Source organism: Prionailurus viverrinus, chromosome C2, assembly GCF_022837055.1.
Source record: "Prionailurus viverrinus isolate Anna chromosome C2, UM_Priviv_1.0, whole genome shotgun sequence".
Lineage (NCBI taxonomy): Eukaryota > Metazoa > Chordata > Mammalia > Carnivora > Felidae > Prionailurus > Prionailurus viverrinus.
Genome location: NC_062569.1, coordinates 26,514,399 through 26,532,136, shown reverse-complemented (window position 1 = coordinate 26,532,136; position 17,738 = coordinate 26,514,399). Strand labels below are relative to the sequence as shown.

The 17,738-nt window shown below is 42.2% G+C and overlaps 1 protein-coding gene across 3 annotated transcripts in view; it reads right to left on the bottom strand.

The window, feature by feature from the left end:
• COL6A5 (collagen type VI alpha 5 chain) overlaps positions 1–8,703 on the bottom strand; it is a 142,696-nt gene extending 133,993 nt beyond the window's left edge. For 2 of the 3 annotated variants that reach the window (XM_047876135.1, XM_047876136.1), the window contains exon 1: positions 6,386–8,703. The gene's annotated coding sequence lies outside the window, so the exon portion shown is untranslated. The remainder of the gene's footprint in view (positions 1–6,385) is intronic. The other variant, XM_047876137.1, reaches the window with a different exon arrangement.
• Positions 8,704–17,738: the final 9,035 nt, after the last annotated feature.

The following is a 17,738-nucleotide window of genomic DNA, read 5'->3' as shown; positions in this document are numbered from 1 at the left end:
TAGATCAAACTAATTAAAATTATTTGTAAATAAAACATTTTAACTTATATTTCTAAACTTATTAACTTTAGAAATGAAATTTATACCCCCCTCCCCACAAAAGATGGGAATATTAGTCTGCTTACATTCTTTGTCTTCTTTCATTTTTTGGATTGAATTCTATAGAGGCAAAAGGAACCTCCTCATCTGTTCTCATGAAATTATCTTTTAAGGGGCACCTGGGTGGCTCAGTCGGTTAAGCGTCCAACTTCAGCTCAGGTCATGATCTCACGGTTCATGGGTTCGAGCCCCACATCAGGCTCTGTGCTGACAGTTCAGAGCCTGGAGCCTGCTTCAGATTCTGTGTCTCCCTCTTTCTTTGTCCCTCCCCCGCTCACACTCTGTCTCTCTCTCAAAAATAAACATTTAAAAATTAAAAAAATAAAAGAAATTCTCTTTTAAACTTTAGGGTTTTCATATTGTAACTTTTTATTTTTAAGAAGGTAATTCTTGCTCTGTGATCACAATACCACAGCTATTTCAATTTTATTTCTAAGTTTAAATAGGATTAATGTGCCTATAAGTCCATATCCATTCTTGGGTTCTTTATTTTGATTTGTCTTTTTTCCACCAAAAGCAAGCAGATCAGCATTGTCCAAAAGAAACAGAACGCAAGCCACATATGCAATTTTAAATTTTTTAGCAACCCCGTTAGCAAAGAAATACATGAAATCAATTAAATGCTGTGTTTTACATAACCCCAGTATATCCAAAACACTGAAATTTCAATATCTAATCAATATAATAATTATTAATGCAACATTTTGCTTTCTTTTTTCATACTAAGTCCTCAAAATCTGGTCACATTTCAAGTGCCCAATAGCCACACATGATGACTGGTTACCATACTGGACAGAACAACCATAGATCATGGTGCACAAAGAAAATGACATTGTTCTTTAGGTCCTCAGCCCAAGTTCTTCCACCCCACAGGTTAAGGAGATCAGTGTCTCAGAAGATCCACAGTCCTTGCAACACGCACCAGTTACAAAGCAGTGGGCTAGAAGACTTTTAGGAAACGGTTAAGGAAGACAGTGTTTCTCGAGCTTTAATGTGCACATGAATTACCTGGGCATCATGTTAAAATACAGGCTCCGATTCAGTAGTTTGGGAGTGGGGCCTGAGACTCTGCACTTTTAAGAAGCTCCTGGAGGACGCTGGTCCTCAGAAAACATTTGAACAGCAAGGATTAGCTTATGGGCCCTGACATCTGGCATAACTGAGAATGTCTTTCTGATACCTTCCAATTTGCCATCTGGAGCAATCTAGATCGGTGCTAACGAAAATACAGCACAAGCCGTATACTGAATGTGGCTGTTGAATTCCCTGGTCTTAATTTCTGTCATTTTCCCTCTAAGCCCTGATCATTGAGTCACTGTCTTCCAAAATCTGATGTTGCTGAGATCATTTATATGTCCAGTCTAATTTATTTTTTGTTTTTCTGCTTGGATATTTAATTCTTTATCCTTAAAGAACACCCTACTAATCTTATTGGCGGGAGGGTGGGGGGGTTGTTTGTTTTTTCAGAAGATGATGAGACTTTTGACCTGCCAATGCAGATGTCCTTTTACTTTGGAAGTTTTCATCTAATTCTGTGTTTTCTCAACTAAAAAATATATTATTTTACATTTCAGTCTTTCTCAAACTGCAAAATATCTTCTGACACATTCATTTAATTTTATTGTTCCGTTTTATTTGCCCAAAGGCGATTTTTAAATCAAAGATACATCTTGAAATTCATGATAGTTTGAGATCATAGAAATACAATATGTTTTATATTTATTTTCAGTTCCCTTTTGTTGTTCTGTCTTTTTTTTTTTCCAGAAAATTCACACAGTCTGATGCTGTTTCTCTCTTGTTCTCCATCACTATTATTCAAACCACTTTTCTCTCTTCGTCCTTGCCCTCTGCAATCTATGAGATTTTTTCTCCCAAAGTTGTCCTCTAAATCAAAATCTAATTTTCCACAAGGCTGACTTATACCTTCTAATCTGGGTTTTGGTTTTATGTCACTCCTGTGCTTTCCTTGGCTTTGTCTTTCATTACCTCTTACATTTCTTAGAGTTTAGAGTAATTTTCCTCTTTTTCTTGGAAGTATTTTTGCATAAAACCAATACTGGTACCTTGGGTTTTCTGTGCCGCATCTGAATGTGTGTTTGGGGCAAGGATGGGGGGTAAAGTTCAGGCAGCAGGGATCCAACAGGACTTGGTCCTACACATTTCACATTCATAGTCCTCAGCTATTTTATAATTTGTTGTTATTGAGAATACACATTTTCCTCTCATTATACTCTCAGCTGCCTGTTACTACCGAAATTTATTTTGTAGTCAGCTATCTTAATTAGCTCGATTAATTTCCAATTTTTTCTCTTAGCTATGATCTATCTGAAGCACCAAGGCTTTGCAGCATGCATTTATTTCTTATTATGTACCAGTCACTATTTCTTGTTTTTTATCTTACAACATCTCTATGAGTACTACTATTACCCCATAAGACAGAAGAAAAAAGTGAAGTTAAATGTCTTACCCAAGTTTACACTGCTAGCAAGTGATTAAATGCTGATTTGAACCCAGGTATATGGGCTCTTAGATCATTAAATCATCTTTAATTATTAAATTACAAAATTTCATTATGTTATCTCCCTCTTTCCAATTTTTTTTCTTGCCTTATTGCAATGGTAAAAAGGAAGTATACAAAGTTAACTTCATTCTCTCATTTTTTTCTACAACCTGACCCATCCCCATTAAGGAGATTAAATGGGTGCCAGGAAGGTAAAGTCTACAGAAACTGTGTGCTAACTGAGCACATGCTCTTAGACAAAGGCTTAATAATTCTAAGCCTCAACTTCCTTATCAATGAAGTGGTAATAAACACACATAAACACACACACACACACACACACACACACACACACACACACACATTTTTTACCTCTCAGGATTATTGTAAGATTTAAATATAGCCATTTATGTAAACTGCTTCAAGACCTAGACAGAGATATTATTACCAGCACAATTTCACACCCAGAGCACTTCTATTTCAGGGGCCTGTCTGCTTGACTTGAACATCCTCAAGCCATCCAGTTGCCTAGAAACATGATCACATTTTCTCTACCACTTTGTACTCCCCAATGCACACACATCTACGCCCCACTATCCACCACAACCACTGTCATTTTCCAATCTCCAAAGAACCGTTCTTGTCCTGTATCCATGTTTGGTAAACTTCTAGCTGCCTATTCACTACCTCATCTTCCCTCTTTATCCATAGAACCTCTATACTGATGGTTAGGGAAATGTGCTTAGCTATAAAAACACATTTCCAAACCTCCTTTGTAGCTAATGTTAGCTAGTGAAATATACACTTAAGGTGCTTGAACCAGCAGAAGAGTAGGTCTTTTTGCATGATGATTATACCCATATGACTGATAAAGAAACAGAGGCTCAGAGTGGTGGTACAGCTTGTCCCAAAACTTGCAGTCTCTCTGACTGCAAAGATGATATTCCTTCCACTGAACTACATTGTCTTTATAAAGTTCTCATCCCACTATTCTGGTCTCTTCATGTCCTTTATTATCTTCCAAAAATTAGTTAACCATGCTAAGGAAGAAGGCTCAAAGTGTCACTTGGGTCCATCAAAGAAAGCAGAAATTTTTTTTTTAATTTTTAATGTTTTTATCTTATTTTTGAGACAGAGAGAGTCAGAGCATGAGCAGGGGAGGGGCAGAGAGAGAGGGAGACACAGAATTTGAAGCAGGCTCCAGGCTCTGAGCTGTCAGCACAGAGCTCAGTCGGTTGGGCGTCCGACTTCAGCTCAGGTCATGTGAGATCATGACCTGAGCTGAAGTCGGACGCCCAACCGACTGAGCCACCCAGGTGCCCCAGAAAGCAGAATTTTACAGTTGCTTTTCAGAGACCAAGTCTTGAATTATGGTATGCCCCCAAAACATGGCTTGAAGGATTAGAATTTGAGCAGGTCAAGAGAATCCAGAGCAGGACCACAGGGCACTGGTGATTGACAACAGTGACAAAAATGCTGGCAACTGCCCGTGCCCCACCAGCTAGTCCTTCCTCATAAGGTAGGCACGCATCTCATTTGTATCCTAGGTCCCAGCTTTGCCCAGCGCCTATCACCTCCTCTGCACCTGCTCAGAGAGGTCCTGGATCTGAGGTCCTAGGAGATTGGCAGGGGGATCCGTAAAGCAAACAGCAATGCCATGAAAAGTATACATCTCAAGTCCCGTCCCCCACTCTCAGAGCTACAGGGTTCTGGATAAATGCTCCAGGGTTAAAAATTATTCTTTTAGAAGGTGATTTGAACTTGAAGAAGGGAAATAACAACATAAAATATGACAAAAATAAGACCTATGTTGCACACCTTACAGTCCATTATAAAAGGATGCTGAGTATACGCTCTTTGAATTCTTATGAGCAAGCACTGTATGTAGTCATGATTCGGGATAAGGAATATTTACAATGGCAAGCTTAGTTTTCACAGGCACATGACATTCCTAGCAGTAACTTGTAATTTTAACGGACATTTCCAAAGTTGTTTTCAAAACAGAAGTGAGCCTTTGAAATCTGTGAGGAAGCTTCTGAGATGTCTTAACTTAAAACATGCATACATAATTAACTATGATCATTGTATTAAGTATTTCTCTACTTTAACATATTAATAAGAATTCAATATTGTAACCATACGGCAAGTAGGGAACTCTGGGGAGACATTTTGGAATAATGCTGGCAAGTACCACATCAAAAGCATACATCCTGCATCCACCCATTGAAAAGAAGGGAAAACTGAGAAATATCCACAGAGATTTTTTCCAGAGTCTCAGAACGACTCAGTAGTAGATTTAGACCTAATATTTAAATTAAGCCACCAAAGGAGAATAAAAAAACACAACTAACAGCAAACCATTCATAAAACCTTCTTCATCAACTATTTCATGAGTAAGGATCTCAGCAGTGATGAAGAGCCCAGCTGCCTTATCTGCAAGAACGGGTCAGAACCTTGGACATCAGGGAACAGTATAATTTGGGTCACAATGGCATCCATAATTGTTTCCAAGGGGCTTTCCCATAGCAACTGATTTCTTCTCAGAGTTTGTATAAGGTAGCTAGCTCTGGTATTGGACTCATCAGAGATGATAAATTGTCTTTCTCACTGACTCCTAAAAAAATCTCAGGATCCCGGGGTGCCTGGATGGCTCGGTCCCTTAAGTATCCGACTCTTGATTTTGGCTCAGGTCATGATCTCACTGAGATTGAGCCCCATGTCAATTTCTGTCAATTTCTGCTCTGTCAGCCCAGAGCCTACTTGGGATTCTCTCCTCTCCCTCTGCCAGTCCTCCTGTTTGTGTGCATGCCGTCTCTCAAAATAAATAAATAAACATTAAAAGAGAAATCTCAGGATCCCTATATATTCTACTTATAAAATGTATCAAGTAGACTTCAATAGGAACATCAAAAAATATGTCTTGCCAATGTGAGCTTTTCTTAAGAACTCATAAAACAAATACATATCTTTAGAATATCTAATCTGGCATTCTGGGTTAAAAACAATTAACAAAAACTAACTTCAGAAGGAGCACTTAAATACCCAAACCCAAAATAAATGTGGAGAGAAGCACTACACCAATGACAAAGATCTTGGTTAAAGGAAAAATATACCAACAGTTTGAAGATTTTAAAAGTACCAAACTCCCTCCTTCACTTTGAAAGAACCTTGCTTGGAACCTTGCACATAGTAGAAACTCAGTAACATTTCTTACAGCCCTGAAGGCTGTTTTGAGGAAATCAAAGATCACAGTTCACAGTTTGACACGGAATAGCAATTCCCACAAACCAAGAGTGTTTCAAAGTTCTCACTGTGCCTTTATATATCCCAGCACCTAATGCCTCATGGTTTATCCTCCATGCACCCCGTTCGGTTTACCTGGGGGGTTCCTGCATGGAGTGAGGGGCCCAAATCTTAGACTAAATGACCTCCAAGTCAGGGGGGGAGCAAACCTTAGCTGCATCAGACCCTCCTGGAGGGCTTGAGAAAAGACACATTCCTGGGCCCCATACCTAGAGGTTCTGGTTCAGCAAGTCTGGCTTGGAGCGCATGAAGTTGCATCTCTAAAAAGGCCCCCGGGGACGGAGATGCTGCTGGTCCTTGGTCCTTTCCAATTCTAAAAACCTAGCGTTCAAGAGCCTCGTCTCCCAGCGTTTGAGAGATTCCTTCAAGTCCGGGCTTTTAGGTGCAAAATCACCGGAAGGGGACAATCCCACCCACGCCGACGTACCTGCGCTCTCCTCCCGCCCACCTCGGGCCGCAAGCCCCCACGCACGTCACACTCACCGAACTTCCCGGGGTCTGGGGCCCCTCAGAACCCCAGAGACCAACCCCAGCTCTGCAGAGGGCCGTGAGGCGCCCGCTGCGGGCCGGAGGGAGCTCGCGGGAAGCCCAGGTCCGCGCTGCGCCGCAGCAGGTGGTACCGAGCGAGCGAGCGCCGCCAGCCCCGCAGGCCCTTTAAAGCCGCCGCTGACCCCTGACCTTGGCCTGGCTCCCCTGCGCGCTGGGGCTTTTAACGGCTCTCGGGTTTTCTTGTGAGTGTCCAGAGGAGCTCCAGCTGTGTTTTGGCTTAGCAGCGATTCCGGAGAAGCCAAGGGCTGCCAAAAGAACTTAAGAAGTTCCTGAGAAACCGAGGGCAGCCTTTATCTGCGGCCACTGAGCTGAGGTCACTGCTGCTGCTTGGGCTGAGGGCTTACGAATTGACTCCAACGGTTTACTCACTTGGTGGTGGCTTCAGAGCCCACCTGCAGAGAAGCAGAGGAAATTCCCAAAGAAGGTCGAATTCCCAAAGAGAAGGAGTACCTATGCTAAGGGTAGCAGTTCTCTCCAGGAGCTTCCAGGAAGGGCAAGGCTGGGAGGTGGAGAAGGAACAAAAATGAAGATGCGATTTAGCACATAGATCACACCGAAGAACTTGGAAAGCACTGCCTGGTCTTAGATGAACCGCTTGTTGGTTTGTTTGTTCCCTTGTTTTCCGTGGGCAGGTACTCACAGCTGAGATTTTATATGCTCACACGTTCCCAGCCTGTGCGCTTGAATTCAGTCTATCGGAGCCCCGCTTCAGCCTGCCAGCCTTTTCAGGCTGTTGATGAAGAGACACAGTGAAATTACTCACACAGATGAGAGTTTACGAAAAGCCAAGAGGACACAAGAGAGATGTGAGCTCCCCCTCACTGGGCATGGACCTCTGAAGGCACAGGGCGCCTTGATTCCAGGACGGCTTCCAACGTCCATTAGGAACTTTCCAAGCATTTCTCAGAAAGGATGGGGTTGGAAGGATGGAGAGAAGGAAGTTGAATGAAGGCACTCACGACTTTTCCCTTTTATTATCTTTTTTTAAAAACAAAGGGAACACAAATATGAGTAAACTAACAACTTGTTTTTTTTTAATTATCAAAGTCGGTGGAGGGGGGGGATAGTTTTCCTCAGAAGACGGTGTATTTGCTCGAGGCCAAAGTTGTCCTGGACTTCTGGAATCCACTTAGTATAGTCGGGATTACAGGGTGTTTGAAATCCTGGACTTGAACACAGTTCTATTCAATTTGGGGAGGAGGCCTCAGCCAGGACCACAGGGGTCTGCTCCCTTGACTCCTCTCTCCTGAGGGGTGTGTGTGTGTGTGTGTGTGTGTGTGTGTGTGTGCTGGGGGATGGGGAGGGTGCTGTGAGTAGTCACTGTTCCTGGCACCACCCACCAGGCCTGTCCTGACTGTCAGACCAGCCTCAACAACCCTCCAAGGACTATAATGAGAACCAACACGCCCCAACAAAAGCAGAATGTTTGGAGGCGATGGTAGGCTGTGCTCTTTGTACGCTGCCACGTAGCCTTGTTTCTAGAACATAATCAGGAAAAGCACTCCAGGTTCCATAGAATGGTTTCCCTGGTTGAGATGCACTCCCCACCCACCCCAAGACCCACCCTCTAATATCAGTGAGTCTCAGATTCTGTTCAGACTGTCATGGGGAATATGCCCTTGGCCGTCAGAGTGAATCCCAGAGAGTGACACTGAGGGCTGGCTGCAAGCTCCAAAAGCCGGCGTCTTGGGGACAAGTTACACTTGCAGTTCACGTTCCTGCCTGGCCCCAGCGGATGCTTTGCTGGAGCTGTATCCATACACCTCCAGGGGGCAAAGATTTATTAATTGAGCCTCCCTCCTCAACCCAGAGTAAAATCCCAAGGGAGGAAAGGAGGCCATTTCACTTCAGGAGAAGGGTGGGGCCCTTTCTTCACAGTGAGCGAAGAAGTATTCAAATAGCATTGGAGTCAAAAGGAGGTTGGCTTTCTTGAGTAGGGTTTCTGGAAAGTATCCTTGTAGGGATGTTTTTACTTACAAATACAATTCCAGTTTAGTTTCCGCGACCACAATATGACACAAAAGGGGCTTTGGGGATCTACAACCTGTTCCACAGACTTCAACGCGTCCCTTTCCTTTCTTTTGCTTGTAAAATTTAAACAAGCCTTTTCCCTAGAGAAATTATAATGCAAAATTTGTCTTATATTAAGAATTACATTTCTCCTACTAAGGATGCGTTAATCTCCTTTAATTTGTTGCACAAAGTAGCAGTTTAAGCGGAACGTTTGAAGGAATTCAGGCACTAAAATCCCCAAGTTTCAATTTCTTAACACAGAAAATAGCCTAATTGGACTTCTTTTTTTTTTTTTTTTTTAATTTTTTTTTCAACGTTTATTTATTTTTGGGACAGAGAGAGACAGAGCATGAACGGGGGAGGGGCAGAGAGAGAGGGAGACACAGAATCGGAAACAGGCTCCAGGCTCTGAGCCATCAGCCCAGAGCCTGACGCGGGGCTCGAACTCACGGACCGCGAGATCGTGACCTGGCTGAAGTCGGACGCTTAACCGACTGCGCCACCCAGGCGCCCCCCTAATTGGACTTCTATTACATGTATCTGACTTTGGCTTCACCGGCCGTTTTCTCTAGAAAAGGAAAAGTTATCGAATAAAAGAAAAGAAATCCAAAATTTCAAAATTGTGGAAAGAGTATTAAATGTTTTGGAGAATGTAGTTTCTAAGTGCGGTGTCTGTCCTATCAAATGGGGCCCCCAAATGTGGGCGGAAAATGGCGCAGGCAGTAAAAGAATTCACCAGAGGCGGAATAAAGGAGCTAGTAGTTTACTGAACATACCGCAAAGGAATGGTGAGCAGGACAGCAAAAGAGAGGCTGGCTGTCTGCAAGCAAGTGGTGGGTGGGAGCTGTTTTTAAAGGGGGAAGGTGAGGAGGTATGGGGACCTATGGAATTTTCTCTTTTTTGGTAACTATTCCTGGTTGTAAGTAGCCAGTCGGTTAGTTAGACCTATGCATACTTTGAGGTGGGTCACTGGGACCTATTTGTATCAGCCAAGGGGTCGCTGTGGGCGCTTGCCACATTCCATTGCTGAATCCTGTTGCCTAAAAGCAGCCTCTACAGAGAATTCTCCACTAGTTATATTTGCTTTTTGTTAACCCAACCTCTACAGTCTGGGATTTCTGCAACTATTTTAAATAACAAGATAACATCACCATTAGCAATATCAAATTGCATTCTAGTCTGCATTCCTTAGTTCCCACTGAGAAATACTGGTGGCATTTCCAAACATGTGAAACCAGTATGACCAGAAATATGCAGGATGATTTTGGATGGGAGATTATTTAAATGAACATGATTGACTTTCTCCTTGATACACTCATTATTATTAAGAGATAGAGGGAAAAAACCACATTCCTTTCACCAAGCGACACTTGGTGTTATTCTCCCATGCCTGCATACAGGTAGAGAGAAAAATTAATAAAGAAAATGCAGTATCGATAACTAAGCCAACATGCTTTCCTGAGTGAGTCCTTCTTGCGCTGTTTCCCACGTAACTTCAATTCAAAATAATCCATATGCTATTGCGGCATATTTTGGGGTGGCCTGCCCTGCTCTTACAGTGAGAAGAAGTCTAAAGCCTCAAAGTACAAGTTCCCTTGACCTATCCCGCCAGGATAATAATTATGAGGCTTTCTAAATAGTCCAAAGCTGATTTGAGTTTTATTTCTCCACCTTGATTTCAAAGGTTATAAAAATACGCCAAAATATCTTCGTGAACATCCTGTTGAACAAGAATAATGATTTTATTATGTATTTCCAAGCTATTATGGGAAACACGTGCTCTCCCTGTGCATGCAACATCGCGTGAACCATAACATGAGTTTTGATAGTGACGTGACTTAAACTGGCAGAGATCATTGTGTTTGCCACACAACAATGTCATAAGAATTCCATGCAATGCTGTATTTGTGTGTCTTCACATCATGGCTGAGAGCTTAATCTTAACGCTCACTAATAGAGGTCTTGATAGCAAAGCATTCCTCCATGAGAAAGAACGTGAATATTTTAGACATGGCAGAATTCTAGGCTGACATCTTCCTTGCCCTCGCCTGGAGTGGGCAGGGCACAAAGTTAGTGAAAGAGGAGCTGTAAGCATCAAGGACAGACAGGGCCCTGCAGGAAGTGGGAGTGCACATATACCCCAAACCCAGTGGAGTTGCAGATGACCCCAAATAAGAAAGGACACAAGCACCGTAGATGCTTTCTCGTTACTCGTAATGCAAACACTGGGTAGCAGGCAAGCCCTGTCACTCACTGGAGGCTGTGCCCACCTGTCTTCAGCTACCATGGAGGAGAAAGCAGTGTTTGCTTTTTGCATATATGTATACAAACACACACACACACACACACACACACACACAATGCACATCTATCTATCTATATACACATATATATACACACACACATATACGTTATTTTATATGTATTACTTTGGCCTGAGAGGAATAATAGTAGAAGAAAGGAGGCGGGTTGGAACATAGAAAATACAGCCTGATGATTATGGATTTCTGCTCTTGATTCAACATGGGCAAGCAGGAGAATTTTTGCTTTAAGAGTTTCACAGTCTGTCAGGTTCTCAAAGGCCAATGAAATCATGAGCCCCAGGTACTTGGCATAAAAGTCAGCGGCATCAAGGAAGGTGTTAAAGCACAGCCCAACAACATACTGATGTGGCTGCAATCTGTCTTTGACGTTCCATAACCTGCACTTTGTATCCTTTAAGGCTTCCTTTCTCCTTTGATACCTCGGCCACCATATTCACCCCCATGTTGTAGAAGCTCAGAGCTGTGGACCTCCAGTAAAGAGTCGAGGGGCCTCCCGGAGGATGAAGTGTGCCTCCCCAGCAGTCCAACTGTCTCTCTTTACAAGTGCTCCTGAGGTATGACTCATGCAAGGAAGAGCCAAAAGGATGGGTAGCAAGCTGGGCTGCAGTTGAGCCTGGAGCTACGGGCCAATGTCAAGTTTCCAGATTGGAGTCTGAACTTCCTGGGCTGCTTAACAATCCTACAATAACAGAAACCGGCTTTTAAACTCACCTCTTGAAAAACCTCAATGGCTTCCTGTGAAATTGTGATTCATAATAAAAAGTATATATTTGGTATTCATCCCCCATTCCTGGCACAGAGCTCCTAAGACCCTGGGAGTTTCCCCCAGACGAGAACAGTAAAGGCATCTTGTTATGTTAATGAGCACTTAGGTGAGCCTTGGATAGGGTCTGGTTGCCATGGGAACCAACCCAGTGATGAGATGATTGGAACTTTCAGTCCCCATCCCCACTCTAATTTCCAAGGAAGGGACAGAAGCTGGAGATGGAATCAGTCACCAACAGTCCGTGATTTAATCAAATGTGCCAGGACTCCTGGGTGACTCAGTTAAGTGTCTGACTCTGGATCTTGGCTCAGGTCACCAATCTCACAATCTCACAGTTGGTGAGCTCGAGCCCTACCTCTGTTGGGCTCTGCACTGACTGCACGGGTTCTCTCTCTCCCCTTCTCTCTGCTCCTGCCCCGCTCGTGCTCACTCTCACTGTCTCTCTCTCTCTCTCTCTCTCTCTCTCTCTCTAAGTAAATAAACATTTAAAAGAAAAATCACATGTGTCTATGTAATGAAGACTGCATAAAAACCCAAAGGACAGGGTTCAGAGGGCTCCTGGGTTGGTGAACATGTGGAGATTGGGGAGAGTGGCACGCTTGGAGAGAGCATGGAATCTCTGTGCCCCTTACTTCACCCTGTGCGTCTCTTCCATATGGCCTGGCTCTTCCTGAGTTGTTTCCTTTCATAATAAACCGGTCATCTAGCAAGTAAAACATTTCTTTCAGTTCCCTGAGCTGCTCTAGCGAATTAATTGAACCTGAGGAGAGGGTCGTGGGACCTTTCAATTTGTAGCTGGTTGGCTCGGTAACAACTTAGGCTTGCAGTTGACATCTGAAGGGGACAGGGGACAGTCTCATAAGTCTGAGTCTTCAACTCGTGGCATCTGACTCTGGCTCTGGATAGATAGTGTCAGGACTGAGTTAAATTCCCAGACACCCTGCTGGTGTCTGAGAATTGCTTGGTGTTGTGCAGGAAGCCCCCCAAAACCTAACACACACATTGGAATTGGGCCCAGGAACCTATAAGACTACCCAGCACCCACAGGGTGGAGTTAAATTAGAGTCAGGTATAAAAGTTCTTTAGGAGCCTAGGTGCAGTCCACTTTTCTAACTTACATCAAAATCTAGGCTATATTGCTACTCCCCACATACATGCCATCCCATACCTTCATACTTCTGTAAGTGCCATTCCCATCTGCCTGCCCAGGAAATGTCTAGTGATCCTTAAAGACTTATTCAGATGTTACCTCCTCTATGAAGTCCCTTCCCCGTACTCACCTCCACTCAGCGTCAGTTCCGGTCTCTGCAACAATCTATACAGATAGGTCTACATATGGAAACACACAAACAAAGATCGTAGCATCATGATTCTAACAGTTAACTTCCATGTCGGTACGGGACATCTATTGTTTTGGATATCCTCTCCTGCGACACATTTATTCTACGCATAGGATTTATTCTACGTGTATGCCATTGTTTCAGAGCCAATGAAAGGCCAATGAAATTATGAGCCCCCTACCTACCTCCCTAGCTATAGTTCTTGGTCTGGGGATCTTGGGTTCAGAGAATCTGTGTTTCCATTCCTCAGCAGATAAATGTGAGTCTGAGGCTGATGGAAGCTACATTCCAGTTGTGGTGAAAGAAGACTGTCTGAAGGTTAGAGGTGGCCTTCAGAGCAGGAGGGAGAAATTCCTGTGGTATTAGAGCTCTAGGCTTCTGTCATCTTTAAGACTTTATCCTTCCCATAAGATGTGCACACTGGCCAGGAAATAGCTCTTCTTGGCCTAGTTAGTTGTGTTTCTCTCAATAAAAGAAGCCTGGCTAATGTAATGACTATCCATCTACTGAAATACATAAACTATCTCTTTTAAATGAAACTATCTCTTACTCCTCTTAGACCCTGTTTCTGAAAGATAAGCTCCAATACTCACTGCTGCTACTTGAGCATTGTGATTCCCCATTGTTTCTGCCTGGCCCTAGAAAGAGAAGAACCCCAGGCATTTACCCCCAAAACACTCGGCTAATCACCAGGTCGTTTGTCCCTGGAACTTTTGCTGCTTCTGGCTTTTACTCTTTCTCTCTCTCAGCATGGACACTCTTGATCTACTTCTGTCTTTCACAGTAATGTTTTACCACAAATGGACTGGGCTGTAGATTTCCTCCTTAACCTTGGAATACCTAATTTCCATCTTTAGGAAATTTCTCACAGCTTCTGGTCCTTCAAGAGTTTCTATTTCTATTTGCAAGTGTATGTATTTACTGACTGGTTTATTTGTTTATTTTTCTATCATGTCCAGGACTTTCGCATAAAAGATTGAGCAGCACAAGCTCATCCCACCATCTTAAAATGGCGTCCGTTATATGAATCCCATAACTGCCACTTACACCCTTGAAAATATCTTGAGTTTTTATTATTATTACTGCCTCACAAATAAACACTGGTCTGGATGGCAAGAATCTAAAGAAGCAAATATAGACCTAAGGAAAATCAAGTATAAGATTTAAAAGAAATGCCAAATGCTCTGGATCCTTTTCTTCTCATTTACTTGGTAAACTTATTCCCTTTCTGATTGAGTAACTCAGCTCTATGTTTACATATCTGAATTCTTAATTATTGCTGAACTGCCAGACGTAAGCGTGCCAAGCACAGCATGATAATTCTGTAAACATGTCTCTGAAGAATAATGAGAAGTTTCAAGCCCTCGTTTAATTCCACTGGATATATTCAATCACCAAGTCATACATGGGCAGGATGTCCTGAGGTCATGCTCACTATAATTATCCCAGCTGCATGCATCTGAAATTTCTGAGCTGTGCCGCATTAGTTCCCTAAAAAGAAAACAACATAACTGATTGAGGCAAGAAATAGTTAGGAGGCAACATGTGTACAAGTGGTTGAATCTTGGTGTTCTGGCTATAACATAAGTCTATATGATGTCTTCAGCCCAACGATTAGGACGCTTTTGTTGTTACTGCTGTGGTTAGAAACATTTTTACAGGAGGATTCCAAATGCTTCCCAAATTTCTGTGTAAAAAATATGATACAAATGAAATTTACACTTATACCACATGAAATTCCTATGACTGTAACCTATATCCCCACCCAAGAAACTTGGGAGAGAAATTATAAGTAGGAACAAAATGTTAATAGTCAAGGTCAGGGTTAAGATTTTATACTTCCAAACAAGTAAAGTCCTCTTGAGTTTCATTTTCAACAGCCCAAGGAGACAATTCTGGAACACTGTTTCAGTATTGACCAGAAAGCAGAAATCTTTGTGGGGCAGCTACATCTCACTTTGACCACCACTCCTAAAAAACAAGAGGGGCTACTTAAAGAAAGTGATGCCTGACCCCACTCCTATAGTAACCATACAGTGAGAAACTCAAGGGCATTATGACTGTGCCCATAACATCTCTTCAGTGGAAAGCCACATATTAGAAAATCTCATTCATTCATGTTTATGAAAGGTTCAATAATGAGGTAACTTACTTGCTTTCTTGCCACACTGTGCTTCCAGTGTTCAGGAATCTTCTGATTTCTAATCAGTAAGATAATAGAGTAAGTTAATTCATGAATCAAGACAAATCAGGGTTGTATCTAAACCCTCCTAACTGAATAAACAGGATATTTTAGAGGCACTCAGAAAACCTCCATTGCCTGTGAATTTTCCCTAAACTAGTGTCAGAAACTTCAGTGACTATGATTCCTGAAAATATCAATATCCCTTCCCAGAACTTCCTGTTATCTGTGAAAATAAATATATTTTCAATTAGCCAGGTAGGTCTGAGTTTTCTTTGATTTTCTGCTAACATCCTAACTGAAACAATTATTTTGCTTCTTGCTTTACCTAAATTGTTGCATTCTCCTGAGTTGTTATGTGGTATTAAGTTCTGTTGACCTCACCATGGAAAGTTTCCTCCTTTGTCTTTGGGAGACCATATCTTCTAGGTGTTATTTCCACATGTTGTGACATTTCTCTCATTATATTTCCTCCTTTAGTATTCTACCTGTGGCCATATTAAACAGGTTAATCCCTGATCTTCTGCTTTCCCTGCATGCTTTTGTATTCTCATGGCTTGATCCCTCAACTCAGAGCATGAGAACTCCATAACCACAACCCAGGACTCTGCTCAGTATTAATACCACATCTCCCACTGTCTGCTGGATAGTTCTGTCTGGATGTTTCATGACATTGGCAAATCCACAAACAAGCTTACAATCTTTTTCCAAAGCCCAGCAATGCCATCAGGAGCTACCAGTGTTCTCCCAGACTCAAACATTAAAGTATTTTTTATGGATCCCTAGAAAGATAAATAGCCATCAAGCATTTATGACTATAAGAACTCATTCAGACTGTCTGGCATTCCATTTTGACTGCCCTCCTGCTCCCACCCACATAGTTACTACTAGAGTTGCAATAATTATTCGAGAAGATCTGCCTCCTGTCCACTGTTCATTGGTCCAGAGATAGAAACTGGCCCAACCTATGTTCTCAATTGTGGTTCATCCATGGGAAATAGAAACTTGGATCACTCCCTTTCTGGATGCTTAGATTGAAATTTGGGATCTGGGAGCTGTCAGTGACCAGATTTTCTATGTATGCATGGGAGAAGTTGAGGAATCCTGACTAAAGAGAGAAAGGAACAATAAGCAAACAGAGAGAGGGGAGCAGAAATGAGAAGTGGAGAAAATACATGATGGAGTTCAAAATTTGATCCCGGTTGTTTCTGAGACTGAGCTCCAGTCCTGACACTGGGTCTACAAAATATCTCCAGGGGCGCCTGGGTGGCGCAGTCGGTTAAGCGTCCGACTTCAGCCAGGTCACGATCTCGCGGTCCGGGAGTTCGAGCCCTGCATCAGGCTCTGGGCTGATGGCTCAGAGCCTGGAGCCTGTTTCCGATTCTGTGTCTCCCTCTCTCTCTGCCCCTCCCCTGTTCATGCTCTGTCTCTCTCTGTCCCAAAAAAATAAATAAACGTTGAAAAAAAAAATTTAAAAAAAAATCTCCAAATTCCAACAGTGAAAGCTCTCTTATAATAAGTTAGTCCAAACTGAGTTTTAGTTACCCACAATGAAAAAGACATACTTTCTAGAAGACTTCTCAATTTTTCTTTAACACAGGGGTTATTTTATTTCTATCCTCTAAACCTCTACTTCGGGTTCTCATCCCCCAAACCTCTACAACAGTCGGTTCTTAACTAGGTTCCCTGCCCCCAGTATATTTCCTGATTAATATGTCCTACGGTCCAATTCAAAGTTAACTTTGTAAAATATTTTTTTGCATATGCCTTCGTCTTTCTCAGCAATCATCCATTGATCCCTATTGCTTGTGCGTTTCCATACAACTCAGTGTTTACTAGTGTTTTGCATAAGTAGCTATGCAAAGTGTTTGACAATATAGCCCATACTACTTTCAAACTTCTTCCACTTTTTATAAATGTGGATCATCTAGTTCAGTTAACCTTGTCTTCTTATTTTTTTCCCTGAACATGCTAGGAAGAATTTGATAACTGTACCTTCACTTACATTGTTTTCCCTGCCTGAAAGCCTGTTTTATGAATTCTGTTCCATTCCACTTTTTTATGAATATCTTTTCTCTAATATAGAATTCAGATCATACCTCTCTAGGAAGACCTTCTCTGGAGTGGTAGAGTGCAATATGTGTTCATGATTTTTTCTTCCTTCTACAACTTTGCCAAGTTCACTGTGAAAGAAATATATTTTCCCACTCTATTTATTTTGGACTTTGCCTTGTGACATATATTGGCCCATGGAATATGAGCAAATATGATGGTGCTTGTTCTAAGTTAAACTTTTAAGCGTTTAACCAGCCCTCTTGGAGATTCAAATCTTTGCCATGAGAAGAGTATAATTAAGGTAGCCAAATGAAAATCCATTGAGCAAGTATGACTGAATCAAAGCCTGAAATCCAGCCCAATCCAGATGAGTCTAGCCAAGATCCACCAGTTTGAGTTTGACATTTATTAACAAAAACTGACCATTTACTGTTTTGAGCCACTGAGATTGTGGGGGGTGCTTGTTATGCAGCACTATCACAGATACTAATCTAACAGAGATGTTGGGTGTATTCTTTCTTTGAACTTCTAGAACATTGATTGTCTTTATTACCGGTTTGGATTTAGAAAATGCCTTATTTTTGGCATCTTTTGATGTTTGTGATAG